The sequence below is a fragment of the Equus asinus genome, chromosome 21 (assembly GCF_041296235.1).
Source record: "Equus asinus isolate D_3611 breed Donkey chromosome 21, EquAss-T2T_v2, whole genome shotgun sequence".
In the NCBI taxonomy this organism is placed as follows: Eukaryota; Metazoa; Chordata; class Mammalia; order Perissodactyla; family Equidae; genus Equus; species Equus asinus.
The window spans coordinates 12,526,936-12,541,816 of NC_091810.1; the positions used below are offsets into that span (position 1 = coordinate 12,526,936).

Genomic DNA, 14,881 nt, shown 5'->3' on the forward strand with positions numbered 1-14,881 from the left:
TCTCAGAGCTTCAGCCCCTTTGTGCTAACAAGGGACGAATAAATCTGATTTCCAGGGAGGGAGTGCAGATCAGATCACGTAATCCCTGCCCGCAGTACCTGACCTGTGATAAGGGCTCCGTAAATGGTGGCTGGGGCTGTATGTTGTTTTCCTACCTGGGGTAGCACTTGTCCAATGAGGGCCCTGCCCCCATGGCAGAGCAGTGGGAAGTTACGGCAGCCAAAGCCCCCAGTTCGTTCATGCCAGGCTGCTCCGAGAGAGGTTAACCAGCCACAACCAAGCAGAGACTGTCTCTGCCACCAGGACTCCTCCCATTTATTGACCCTGGAAGGCACTTTGCATTTGGTCAAAAGCAAGGATTATTCATTTCCCTCCTGATTGAAAACAGAGCCAAATCATGAACTTATCCCTCAGGTGCCCCACTTGGCCTGAGCAGGTGATTAGTGAGTGGCTCTCCTGGGCAGCCAGGGAGGGAACGCACCTCTCTGCTTCCCCAGCAGGCAGATTGGGACGGGGCTTCCTGCCCCGTTTCATGAAGTGGCAGATTTCTCAGGGCTAAGTCCCTACAGCTCTAGGTGCTAGAAATACAGGCTGTTTTGTGTGGGCCGGGCCTGCCGGAGTTGGGGACACACTCCTGCAGTGTTTCTTGGGGACCAGCTTCCCCTGGGTCACTTGAGGCCCCCACAGGCAAGTGACTCCAGGGCTGGACACATGGATTCTAAGAGACAGCCAGGGTTGTTGTCTGAAGCCATATGGATCAGTGACCAGAGAGAGTGGGGTCAGCCTAGGGGCCCTGCAGCAGGGACAGCAGCCAGCCTGGGAAGTGGCAGGCAGGGCCCAAGGTGGAGATAATGACAGTGGCACAGACAACAGCTCTTCTGGAGGCTTCACCATGTGCCAGACAGCATGCCCTCATGTTGGCGGACCACTCGATCCACCCAGCAGCCCAGGGAGGCTGGGCCTGGCGTGCTCACATTTTGCAGAGGAGGAACCCAAACCAGCCCTGGTGCCAGGCAGCTTGCCTGAGATCGCACGGCAGGAGGAGGAGGACCGGGGCTGAGCCATGCGATGGCCAGGGCCTGCGCTTAACCACCACATACCCTGTTTTCCAAGGTCAGGGGCAGGCAGGAGGTCGTGCACTCGCCCAGCATGCGCGCTCAGCCCTTCTCTGGCTGCCTTTCTTGCACAGTGCTGGTTCTGGGTGTGCAGAATTGTGGAAGATGCAGCCCCCGCTGCGGAGTTCACAGCCCAGCGTTCCTCTCTGCAGCAGTAAGTTCATCTCTGCAGCAAGGAGCAGCGGGAAGGGCCATGAGCAGGGGCTGCAGAGGGCCCCTCGGGCCAGCCCTGGCTCATGGAGTCAAGCCTGCAGCATTTGAGTCCCTCTTATGTGTCATCCCTGTGCTAGGTTCTAGGGAGACCACAGTGAGCAAAAGCCCGCGTGGCCCCCACTCCCATGGGTTTGTGTGCGGTTGGCATGATGTCTGCTGGTGCTGCCAGGCTGGTGGCCTAGACAACGACATTGTCTTCTCTGCTCTGGAGGCTGGGGAGACCAAGGTGTCAGCGGGGTTGGTTTCTCTTGAGGCTTCTCTCCTTGGCTTGTAGACGCCATCTTCTCCCTCTGTCCTCACGTGGTCTTCCCTCTGTGTGTGTCTCCTAATCTATTATATAAGGACACCAGTCAGATTGGATTGGGGCCCACCCTAATGACCTCGTTTCACCTTGATCACCTCTTTAAAGGCCCTATCTCCAAATCCAGTCACAGCCAAGGGCCACTGGCGGTTAGGGCTCCAACATGTGAGCTGGGGGACACAGTGCCGCCCATAGCAGAGGGAAGACAGACGGTGTGCAGACTATCTCCCAAGCGTCTATCTTTGGCAAACCGCATCAAACTGTGCAGGGAAGACGAGTGGTGCCGTGAGAGGGTATGGCAGGACCCTCACCACGTCTGGCGTCAGGAAGCCTTCGCGAGACAGTGGCCTTGCACCAGGCCCTGGAGGAGGAGGAGGAGTCCTTTTGGCTGAGTAGGGGGAGTGTCCCAGGCAGAGGAGGGGCCTGAGTGGAGCTCAGAGGCAGGAAAGATTGGCACCTTCGGGGATTGCTGGACCCAAGGAACCAGCGGGTGATGGCCATGGCGGCAGGCTGGCAGGGGTTGCCACATGGGGTCTGGTGAGCTATGGGAGGATGTTCACCTCTATCCTAGGTGCAGAGAGGAGCTGTTGGAGGGCCTGTAGCTGGATGCAATGTCAGGTTTCCATTGTAGAAGCTCACCTGATGCTATGCATGAAGTAGTCATCCTCCCGCCAACCCCCACCTCATGGACAAGGCTCAAAGAGCTGTGCCCCACACCACCCCGCTTCCAGCCCGCCCTCCTGCTCCTCCCACGGCCCAGGCTGCGCTCACAGACGTACGTTAGCATAGTCGACAGTGAACCAGCTGTAATCCTCTGGTGATGCTGCAACGTGCCTCCAAGAGGGGCTCGCAAAGTGCCATGGGGCTGAGCGGGACTGCCCCCAAAGGGTGTGAGCAGGCTGAGGAGAGTGGAGGGAGATGGCATCAGAGACACAGGTAGGAGCCATGGTAGGAGTTTGGGTCTGTGGGAGGAAACCGGTCTTAAGTAAAAGACTGACTTGATTCAATTTGCTTTTTTGTTTTTTTTTTGCTGAGGAAGGTTTGCCCTGAGCCAACATCAGCTGCCAATCTTCTTCTTTTTGTATGTGAGCTACTGCCACAGCATGACCACTGACAGGCGAGTGGTGTAGGTACACGCCCAGGAACTGAAACTGGGCCACCAAAGTGGAGCATGCCAAACTTAACAGTTGAGCTACTAGGACTGGCCCTCAATTTACATTTTTAAACAATCCCTCTAGTGACACCCAGGAGAACGGTTTGAGGAATGCCAGAGGGGAAGCAGGGAGGCAGAAGGCAGCTGCAGTACTCAAGTGACTGTGAGGTCTGTAACATGCTTGCGCATTCCAGGAAGGCTTCCTGGGAGAGGCTGCATTTGAACAGATTCTTGACCTCATCAGTGGACTTCCCCAGGCCAAGCACAGGGAAGGGAGGAGGCTGTGCTCAGAGGCCTGAGTGCGGGCACATTTGGGAAGTGCAGCAAGGAGCAGCAGGAAGGCCACAAGCAGGGGCCACAGAGGTCCTGGCGGGCCGACCCTGGCTCATGGAGTCAAGCTTGCAGGTGCAGCATTTAGTCAGAACCAGCATGGTCCCCAGGTTCCTTGCTGTGGGGGGGGAGGGAATGGCTTGGAGGGGGTACAGCTGGAAGCCAGAGTCCAGTGAGAAGTGTGGCTGCAGCCTGGGGCAGGAGGGTGAGGGCAGAGGTGGCCGGGAGCAAGACTGCCAGGTGAGCCCATGCTCAGCTTTCCCAGGCAGGAGCCCCAGCTCTCGGTGCCCCAAGTTGGGTGTCGCTCCTCTGTTCTAACTGTGTCCCTAAGGATGTGCACAGGTCTGCACACAGCAGAAAGGGAGCTCTCAGTCAGTGCTGCTCGGGCATTCCTGCTGGCCCTGAGTGTCAGCACAGGTGTGCACCCAGCTCCCCAACGTGGATTCTTACACCCACAGGATAGAGCCTGTCCTGTTTCCTCAGGCCTAGCTCAGAGGTGCCACAGACTGCAGCCCCACTGGACCAATTCTAGGCCATGGATCCAGGACTTAGGACCAGGTGCTTGCTTATGTCCCTCTCACGTGTTACAGGCAGGGAGACTGAGCCTTGGAAACGAGGCCAAAGACAAGCTTAGCACCACAGCTGGAGCCATGCCTGTCATCTGCCTGGCCACATCAGGCACCCGACGAAGCCAGCGCTGCAAGAAGACCCCCTTGTCCTGGCACCTCACCCTATCAGAAATGCATGGCAGCCCTGCACCGGCTGCTCCTCTAGGGGCTGCCTTGATGGGAGCTGGCCGGCAGCTCTGGCAAGCCCGGGAAGCAGATGGGAGTTAGGGCTGGGCCTCCAGCTGCCTGCAGTTGTGTACCTGATGCTTCCTCCTTCCACCACCAGCTGGGGGCAAGTTTCATGCCACTTAAAATGCTCGCATGTGGCCCTGCCACCCCAGCCTAGGCCCTGGTCCCCTCTCCAACTGCAGCAGGTCACGATGGATAATGCAGGAGGTACAGCCCACATAAACAAGAATCAATACAGTTTTCTGTGTTTTGTTTTTAAGAAAGAAGAGTTTAAGAAACAGCAACGGTCCATGTGGTGGATGGTGACCCTGGAGATAGTAGCTCAGCTGAGGACTCCACAGGCCGGGGCCACTTCCCAGAGCGCTCCCACCGTTCCATTTCCATTCTGGAGGGCATCTGGGACAGCTCACTGCCTCAGAGCCTCAGTTTCCATCTGGTGAAATGGGGTAACAGTCCAGTGTCCAGGGGCCGTGAGGATTAGGCCAGGGTATGAAAATGCATGGGGCTGCCTGCTGTGTGCTGGCACCCAGGCCTCGAAGCACAGACCTCTCCAGGTGGGGGCTTTGGGGCTGAGGCTGCCACATCCCAGTGGGCAGCCACCTGTCAGCTCCACACGGGAGTTACTGGGCTGCAGCACAACCATGATGCGATCAGATCTTCCAGATTTTCAGGAAAGACTAGGAATCTGGGTTTTTACATGAAATCTCCCAGTTCTCAACTCTGGGCCACTGCATCTGGCCTTGGTCAGTACCGGGTCCTTACTGTGCCTCCTCCGCCCGCTGCAGCCCTCACCCCCTTTCCCTGAAGGGTACACTGAGGCTCTCAGGAGCCAGATGACTGGCCCAGCAGTCCCAGGAGCCCCTAGATGGAAGGGGGAATTTCTCGTGGACACCATTCAGCTGAGAGGCTTATGGAAACCTAGCAAAGAGAAAAAGTGAACGCTTGTCTTGGTGCCAAAGGAAGGGCCACAAGGAGTCCTGAGGTTGTGGGTGTTGTCATGGTTCCATCAGTAGGCCTGTGGACAGTGGACGTTAGGCTGTGTGTTCCCTGTGGGGTTTCAAATGAAACTGGTTTTCTTTTCCGTTAAAATGTGTTCTCCCCACCCAGCTACCCAGTTGCAACTGTAGACTTTGGAGCAGATTCTCGGGCAACCTCAATAACCTGTCCTTGGGACTTCATCCGAGTTCTAGCTGGCTGCCTCGAGAGTGGCACCTGCCAGGACCAGATGGGCTTTTGCTCACAGGCTCTGGCAGGGCTGGGGCTTCTGCCTGCTCTGGGCAGCTGGAAGCAGGGTACCTTCAAGGAACAAGAGCTTTGGAGTGGGCCAGACCTGAGTTGGAATCCTGGCCAGAATTTTTCTGAGCCTCGGTTTCCTCATCTGTAAGATGGGTTGTTTTGAGGTTTTCTCCACCCAACTTTTTGAATAACTTCAAACATACAGAAAAATTGAAACAATAGTTTACTAACCACTCCTGTCCCCTTGCATTTAGCCACTGTTAATGTTTTGTTACATTTTCTTTCTGTGCCTGTGCTGAACCAGGTGAGTGCTAGTGTGAAGCTGCGGTTAGGCTGCACACTCAGCATGCCCCTTGAGAACACGGGCGTTCCTCTGTGTAACTACAATATGGTTGTCGCTTGAGAATTTTGACATCCATACGATATTATCTAAGATACAGTCCATTTTCAGGTTCCCCAGTTATTTCAATAATGTCTTTTAAACTTTTTTCCCGAGAATTCAGTGAAGGATTGCACCCTGCATTGGTTGTCATGACTCCTAGTTTCAAGACACTGAGTTTTGAAGAGTCTAGGTCGGCTGTTGCCCAGATGTGCTCTTTGGATCTGTCTGGTGTTTCTTCGTGACGAGGTTCAGGCTGTGCATCTTTGGAAGGAATCCCACAGGAGTGGTCGCACGTCCTTCTTAGTGCACCACATCAGGACGCATGCCACGTCAGTTTGATCATCGTGGGTGGTGTAGGTTTGATCGCTGGTTAAGGTGGTTGGTATGGGGTTCAATGAGGAGATGAAGACAGCCCGTGGCCCAGAGATAACTGGTGTGCAGCAGGTGCAGGGCCCCACAGTTCAGCCCCCATGCCCGACACGAGATGCCTCTGTGGCCTGAATGGACGAGGGGCACTGAGAGGTCCCTTTGGAAGTCAAGGATAAAGCCCTGCTCTGACAGCAGTGGGGCCTGATCTGGGGCTGTCGTGCCCCTTCCCCACAGCACCGTGGAGCTAAGCCAGGGCCTGGGGATGGAGGAGCTGCTACTTCCAAAGCCTGTGGAGTCCTCTCTCCCTCCCTTTGTCTGTTTGCTGAACCATATGCATATGTCTGTCTCTCCCATTTGCTCCAGCTCTGGCCCTTTCCTGTGACTAGCATCAGACCTGAACAGCGAGAACTAGATTCCTGCCCCTCCCGAGGGGGCATCAGTCTGGCAGAGATGACTACAGAAAGTAACAAGCCCTGGAGTAGGGACCCTCAGCCGTGGGGCCAGGGAAGGTGCAGTGACTGCACCCTTCCAGAGTGGAACGGAGGTTTCACAGCTACAGTGAAGCTTCATCTGGCCTTGAACGTGAGGGGGTTTTCCCAGGTAGAGAAAGGGAGGAAAGGCATTCAAGATGTAGGGAGCAGAGTATGCTAATGCACACAGCCTAGAAAGAGTGTGGCATATGCGTTGCTTATCGTAACGTGTAGGGCATTTCTCTCAAACTTTTGTATGTTACTAAGTTATTTAGTTTGGTGTGTTTAAAATGGTGATTTTAAAACTGTATTTTAAAGCAATGGAATTTTTTTTTCCCGAAGTCTTACGTGGAGTCAACCATAGTTGAGGCCCTGCGGATCCAACCGCGTTCACCTTCTATTCCAGGCCTGAGGCCCTGAACCCCGTACTTGGCATCTGGCCTTCGTCAGGTCAAGCTTCCTCAGCCTCCAGCACTGCTGATGTTTGGGGCTAGGTCATTCCTGGTGGTGAGGCACCCTGGCCTCTGCTTACTGGGTGCCAGTAGCAGCCCCCCTCTCCTATTGTGACAACAAAAGACTTCTCTGGATGTTGCCAAATGTCCCCTGGAAGGCAAAATTGCTCCCCCCAGTTGAGAACCACCCTTCCGAGTCCATGGTGGAAACCGCAGTGGGTATGCATAGAGGGACATAGTCAGAAAGCTCTCCCTGGGGGCTGGTTGGAGGCGGCGAGGCTGAAAGCCTCGAGGCTGGGGCAGTGGGTGTGTGGCAAGCAGGGCAGGGGCAGGGTGGGTGGGTTGCGATGACTCAGTACTGTTGGGTGCAGAATAAGGAGGGATGAGGAGGGGGACATCAGAATAGACTCCACCTCAGGCCTCCTCTGGGTGCCCTGTGGCCAGCAGAACAGGCCCCCAGGGATGCCTCAGGTCACAGCCCACTCAGCCTGAGAGCCTGCACTGCCTACTGGCATGGGGCAGTGGGGCAGCGCTGTGCCTGCTTCATTCCTGAGGCCTCATCTTCTGGCACGTTCTCTGGGCATGGGGTCAGGGAGGCCCTTGCTATCTGGACCCAGCAGCCATGAGGGGAAGGAGCAGCTTTTTTCAGCCTGACGTGTGCCGGGAACACAGCACCTTACCTGGATTCTTACAGGTTGGGTGAAACTTCTTTGGGAAATATTTCTCTTTGTTTAGGAATCTCTAAAACTTTCCAATTTTTTAAGAGTCTGTAGTTTTAGGGAACGTTTGTATTTTTCTGTGTGGATTTACACTGCCTAAATAAGGTCATCGGAGTAAACTGATGATTCGTCATGACGTTTGAGGCAGTAGTTAGTGGAATTGTTGTGACTGGCTAAGTACTGTCTCTCCAGAAAGCCTTGATGTAGCGAACAACCAGCAGTCTTGAATACCTGGGAGACATGCCCAGAAGTCAGACGCTGGCCCCACGGACCACCAGGGAGCAGTCTTGGCTCTGGCAGCCCTGCCCACCTTGTGTCTTAATTCCTGGGGGCCCTGGACTGCCACAGCAGCTGTCATGCGCCCCACAGCCTCAAGGCTTCAAAGACGTGTGCCGTAACAAGAACCTGTCTGTGCATCATTTCCCAGATTTTCAATTCACCACATTAACAGAAACATTATCATGTATTCAGAGAGCCTTGGTAGTTACAGTTGTTAACAAGGGGCTTTGGTTGGCCAAGGGAAATCCCTTCCCAGCCAAATGCTGGAGCGCAGAAGAGCCTGAGAGTGGAGGGCAAGGTATAGCACGGACCTCTGCAGCCTCTGCTGCTGGCCGTTACTCAGCCCTCGTGTGCCAGACTGTCCTCAGCGCTTTACATAGTTATTTAGTTCTTGCAACAGCCCTGGGAGCTGGGAACTATTAGTAGGTTAAATCACTCACCCCAGGGCTTACACTTGGAGGACCCTCTGACTTTGGGGGCCACACTGCACACAGCCCTCCTGGAAGAGACTGCGGTTAGGACAAAAGGGAGCCAGCTCAGCCTGCACTTACACAAGGTATCCACATGGACGCCTAGAATTGTACCTGGTGAGGTCAGTACTCACTCAGGTTTCTGCTGCTGCCATAGCTGCTGCTCCCTCAAGCCCCCGAGCTTTCCCTGGGCTCCTTCCTGTCAGCAGCTGTGCCTGAGAAGGGGGTGGGGGACGCGATGACAGTAACAATAACACTGGTCACTGCACCAGTAGGAGCCCTTATAGGTGGGATATAGAGCCATCCCAAGGCTATTTCATAACCCGCGTCTCACTGGGCCTCTGCCGTACAAGTGTCCCAGTGAAGCCCTTGCACAGGTGGCACAGCTGCGCAGTGGAGGAGGAGCTGGGGTTTGGACCCCACTTTGTCTGACTGCAAAGCCCCAGCCTTAACGCTGAAAGAGGACTGGGAGGCAGTTGAGGGTAGAATTCCATGAGTTGTGGAGCCAGGCAGGCCAGGGTAGGGAAAGAACCTGGCACCGAATGTGTGGGCTCTGGGCTCACCTTGCTCTCGCCCTCCCACTCCTTGCCACTGGGCCACGGAGGCAGCTGAGTTTAGAATGGCACTTGTTGAGCTACAGGTGGCCATTGGTTTGCTCAGGCAGCTCCTGTCCCCAGGAAGCCACCTGGGTCGGAGTGTGCCACCGCTGCCAGCTAGTGAGTCAGGGACCGATGGCTCGTAGCTGGGGCTCCTGTGGCCTGGTGTTTGTTTATTTGGAGCTCAGAGCTTGGGGTTGCCCTCTGCACATCTCCAGGGAGCTCTCCTGGCAGGGCCTTCTGTCTGCTGGCTGTCCATCTAGACTCCCATCCTTGAGGTGGGTCACTTCTGGATCCAAATGTCATATATTTGTCTTAAACCACTTCTTACTTATTATTAAGTCACATGGTTACATTAGAGATAAAGCTTAAACATCTGGGAGAAAAGGTCACCTATAGCTCCTCAACCCAGTGAACATGTGGTTACATCTCCTTTTAGGACTTTTTCAGGGCTTGCTTGATGGGGATGGGAAGAGCTCAGGGGCAGGAGTGAGAGGTTAAATCCACCTCCTTTGTTACCAGTTGTGATACCTGGGGCACCCCCTGTCTCTCTGGGCTTCTGTCTTGTCTGTTGAAGGATGGGGCAGTGCCCACTTTTCCTAAGGTCTTTGGGAAAACAGCTGGAAGCCGTGTGTGAAGTGCCTGGTCTAGAGTTTGCACAAGGATGACATCCAGTCAGTGACAACATTGTCATTTGCATGTCTTTAAGATGTGGTGTGACACTGTGCACCCAGCTCTTACCCTCTGCTCTCTGCCTCTGACTGATCACCCTCTTGTCCATCTGCTCCACCTAGCCTGAGCTCAGGGCTCGACGTGACTTCTAGAAGTTCACTTTTGACGAGACCCTGCCTCTGGGGCGGTCAGATAAATGCCCTGGACCTCAGTTTTCCTGTATAAAAAAGGGAAGGGGAAACATTCCCCGCCTTCAGGGTTGAGGTGGCTAAGTGAGAAAATGTGTATAAAGTGCCTGGATGCTTGTAAATGCTCCATAAACCTGAGTTTCTTTCCCTTCCTCTGCCGACGGTCATTTGGGGAATCAAGCATAGGATAACATCTGACACTGAGCATTTGTGTTTCCCTCGGGCTTGATGAATGCACTAACTCTCAAATGACTCTTCCAGCACCTGGCTGTTTGGTAAGCATTTACTGCTTGTGGCTTCCGTAACCCCTGCTTCCTTGCCTGCAGTCCCCCTCACCGTGGGCACAAACCTGCTTGTCACGGCAGCGTGCCAGGCACTAGCACTCAGGAAGCTGCTGTGACTGTCCCCTCTTGTCTGGAGCAGAGTCCAGAAGTGTTAGCATGGCATTGAGCTCCTCCCACTCCTCCCACTGGCCTTCCCTGCCACTCCTGCCCTCTGACCCTCTCTGCTGCATGCCACCCTCCAGCTCCACATCGGCCCACAGTGACTATCCTTTGTTCTGCTGCTTATGCTGGATCCTCTGGGCCCAGCTTAGATGCCACGTTCACCCCCGCCCACCCACTGTGGTGCCATGTCCACCTCTCCACTCATTAACAGAGAGCTGTCAATCCCAGCTCCATCCAACCCCCACCCCCCCCCCCCCCCCCACCACCCAACCTGCCCTGCTATGCTGAGGGCAGCCCTGTCTTTGTCATCTTTGGCCCACACGTGCTAGTTGCCCTTTCTTGAGTGATTCAGTGTGCCCCTGTGATGCTCCAGACGGTGACCCTACACTAAGCTGGGTAGGACTGAGAAATGGACTAGTTGAAATCTCTACTGAACCTTAACTCAGTTCGCCCATGTGGTGGAACAAGTCAAGGAGTGGGGCTCCAGCACTTTGGTGGGGTTACTGGGAGAGAGACTCTCTTTCTCCACTAGCCTTGCAGCTGGGAAGCCCACCCATGGGAGAGTGTGGCTGGGGCAGCCACCCAGAGGAGGGCTGAGCCTGGAGAACTTGTTCAATGCCCCACTCCTATCCCCAAAGCAGCACCATGCCTGGGGGCATGCACAGGCCGGCCTGAGTCATGGCTCCTCCTGGCACCGAGGGTGGACCCTGCTTCAACCTCTGATCCCCAAGGAAAACCAGGGGCTGTTGCAAGAAGTAGCAGAAGACAGGTGTTCGTTGCAAGCAGGTGTGCCCAGTGATTGTGCTGGGCTGTCCTCACTGCTGGAGTGGCCTTCCCTTCACTCCTGACTTCGGTTCAGCCCCAGGTTGGTGGGAGGTGCCCTCCTCAGGCCCCCTTAGCATGCTGGGCCAGCCTCTTTCCCTGTGCCGTCTGCACTGCTCTGGCCTCTTGCCTGTCTCCCTGGGCACCCCCCCCAAAGGTGAGCCTCTCTAGGCTGAGGGCCCCCACTGAGTCTCCCTGTGTCTCCAGGCCCACACAGGAAGCCATGAGTAAGCTCTGCTCTGCCGGACGCTCGTATGGTGGGCTTTGAAGGACCCATTGTCTGTTCAGCTGTTGCAAACCTTCCCTTTCCCCAGTCACAGTGACCAGCCTGACTGCAAGGATAGTGTTGTTCATTCTCATCAGCCCTGGCACACTGACATGTGAGGTAGAAAAGCAAGAAGGATGTCAGAATTTGCCGCTGGCCTAACCAGGTCTCGGAAGTCTCAGCAGAGTGGGCAGTATTCATCATTCTTTGGAAACAGGAAAGAATTTCCCATCAGAGCCTATGGCAGGCTAGGTTATCATTGTGCCTCCAAGGGTTTGGTAGGTCCCCCACCCTGCAGGCTAACAGCTGTTCATCGTTGCTTGGGGAAAGAAGGCCTCTGGCCCCAGAATGCCCCACTGGCCTCTTCTGTCCCACAGGGGCACACCCTCCCACAAGGGCTCGAGGCTGACCCCAGGCATCTGTTTCCAAATGAGATGTTTTAAGTGGTTTGAAAAAAATTATAAAACTGTCTTTTATAACCTAAAAGTAATAGTAATCTCGTTCAATGAAATTTGCATATTAAAGAAAAAAGAAGTAAAAAAAGTCTCCCATAGTCCTATCATTAATATTTTCACTTGAAGTTTAGTTTTTTTTTTTTCTTTTCACTGGGAAAGATTCTCCCTGAGCTAACATCTGTTGCCAATCTTTCTCCTTTTTTTTCTCCCCAAAGTCCCAGTATGTGGTTGTATATCCTAGTTGTAAGTCCTTCCGGTTCTTCTATGTGAGCCACCACCGCAGCATGGCTACTGACAGAAAAGTGGTGTGGTTCCACGCCCAGGAACCGAACCCAGGCCCCCAAAGCAGAGCACGCTGGACTTTAACCACTAGGCCATCAGGGCTGGCTCAAGACTTGTTTTTATGTAATTGAGATGGTAGTTGAGATGATATGGTGTATATGATTTTGTGTTCTGATTCTTATCAATTAATATTATTATGCAAACTTTTTTCTTCTTCCTTTTTCTGTTTTACTCCGTAGTCTACAGGGGAGATTGAGTGGTGCAGTGTTAAGAGCTTGGGCTCTGGCCTTAGGCAGAGCTTAGTCCAAATGGCAGCACCATTACTCACTCTCTAACGTTGGGTAAGCAACTGGCCCTCTCCAAGCCTTAGTTTCCTCATCTGTAAAATGGGGGTAGTGCATACACCCTACATGGGGGTGCTCTGAGATCTAAATGTACAGCACAGTGAAAAAGCACATACAGTGCTTGCAACACACACAGCGTCAACGGTACCCGACACACAGCAGGCACACAGTAACCTTAGTGTCACGTCATTCCTGTGACTGTGCAGTGGCACTGTGACAGCTGGCACCCCCAAGGCCAGACCACTGTCACTTTGGCATCTGTTGTACGTTCAGGTGTCTCCAACTTATCTCTACTGTAAGTAACATTTCTGGGAACATCTTTCTGTATAAACATAAATACAGAAACATTTATAGATTAAATATATTTAATTTATATATAATTTAGATATATAACATTTAAATATATAAATTAAGTATAAATATGTAATATATGTATAAATTAAATATATTATGGACTTAAGATGGATTCTCAAAAGTTGGATCGTTCTGATTTTTAAAAAGAAAATACAGTATACACTTCAGAAGTTTTTGAAAGCTCCTGGCAAAGTGATTTCCAAAAGTATGACATCATTTTATACTCCCGTCAGCTCTGTATGAAGGTGTCTGTTTTTCTGCTACCTTGCCAGCATGGGCTGCCTGCTGTGTTATTTATCCTTGCTAGTTTGATATGTGGAAAATGGCATCTCGATGTTTTTCGTTGCATTTCTTTGGTAATTAGCAAGGCCGGCCATTTTGCTGTATATAGTTTCTTTAAAGAGATTTAGAAGAAGATAAGTGGAGAAGAGGGTGCAGCTCACAGCCAGGCATGTTTACAAATGTCGGCCAGAATTCACACTTTGGGCTCCTGCCCTGGGGTCTGAGTAGCTCCTGGCTTCTGACCTTCCCATCCCCATGGTGTAAACTCTGTCTCCCCAAAGCCCTGTGCAGGTGAGGCGCTTCTGCCAAGACGGCCCTTCGTCTACTGCAGCATCCACACTTCTGGTCCAAAGGCGCCAAGACTGTCTCTCTTCCACCCAGTGCAAAGCCCTCGGTGCCGGCCCTGTGCTCAGTCCTGCACCCCGAGCACAGCCCCTGGGCCTGTCCTCGGCGCTCAGTCCCCGGGCAGGACAGCTGTGTCACGGGCAGGCAGCTCCAGCACTTGCTCTGGCCGGAGCTGTGGAGGACTTCTATGCAAGACGCTGCGGGCGGAGCTGAGGATTGGGGCCTTCTCAGAGCCTTAAAAGATGCCACCTTTGCTAGACTCAAGGCCAGCCTTTGAGTCTCTTGAAGTCAGGAAGTGTGTTGGATCTGTGCATCCCTGCGTCCCAAGGGCCAGGCACCGTCTGAGGAAGGCAGGCAGGCTGGCACACCTGGCTAGCTGGGGGGGCACAGAGGAGGCAAGGGGGCTTGGTGTGAGACTGGGGAGGTGGGCTGGCCCAGGCTCACCTCCAGGCATTGGGGAGCCACTGAGGGTATTTGGGCAGAGGAGGCCTGGATCTGAGGTGTGTTTGAGGATAATGATGGTGCTGGTGGTCCAGAGAGGCTGGCAAACTGCCCATAGGAGCCCCTGAGAGTTCCCAGTGAGCACAGGAGGCTCAGGCAGCCCTCTCTCTGTCCTCTGGGCCCCAGGCTGACTGCTGGCCTAACTGCAGTGCTGTCCTGCATGACAGGCTGGCCAGCCAGGGAGACTCTGGAAAACAGCTTGGTTGAGAGAAAAGAGAGTTGAAGAGAGGTGAGGGGTGAAAGTTGAGGTTTCAGAAAATCCCTATAAAAATGAAAACAAACCATCCGTCTTTCTCACTGGCGTCGTACCCCGACAGTGGCCTTTGTGGGTCTTGCCCGATGTCTGTGGAGAAGGCGGCTCTGAAACCTAATCCAGCGGCCAGCTAGCTTCTGCCAACCCCCCACCCTGCAAGGCTGCCTGTGGCTTTCAGGAAGGGACGGCCCCTGACAAGGGCCACCCTCTCCTGGAAGCCATCCTGATGGAGGAGTACCTTTCACCGAGAGCAGAGAGCACTTCGGGGTGTCTTTTTTTCCCTAAACAAATGACCAACGTCCTTCCCCTTTGGCCATTGAAGCATTTCAAAGCAATTGTAAAAATTATATGATCCCCATCGAAGAACTGTTAGAACAATGTTTATACCCAATGTTTGAAACAAAGACAATAATATTATAAATAATTGTAGATGTTGAAGATAAGCAAGAAAAAATAACATCATTAAAAGAATTTTACAAGACGGACCGTTCACAAAGATGGATGGAGTAACACAATACGTTAAAAATATCTGCAATTAACATAAACACAGTGCAGTGGACAGAAACCATCTGCCAGCCGGCCTCGCCCTAGGCATGGTCCCATGTCATCCACATGGGGCAGTGCCAAGGGCTTCTCACTGTGCCCATAGTGAGAATGGGGCCCCGAGGGAGAGGCCGTCCTGGGGTATGTGTCCTAACAGCAAATGAAGACCTATGGCCTGGAACCCATTTGGAAGGCAGTCCATGAACAAAAGGGATACTGAGGACTGGGGAAGTATTTTCTTTGGGGT

At 53.5% G+C, this 14,881-nt stretch overlaps 1 protein-coding gene across 2 annotated transcripts in view; it reads left to right on the forward strand.

The window, feature by feature from the left end:
• The window catches only part of EEFSEC (eukaryotic elongation factor, selenocysteine-tRNA specific), a 258,809-nt gene that overhangs the window by 213,672 nt on the left and 30,256 nt on the right, over positions 1-14,881 (forward strand). The gene's annotated exons all lie outside the window — the stretch shown is intronic.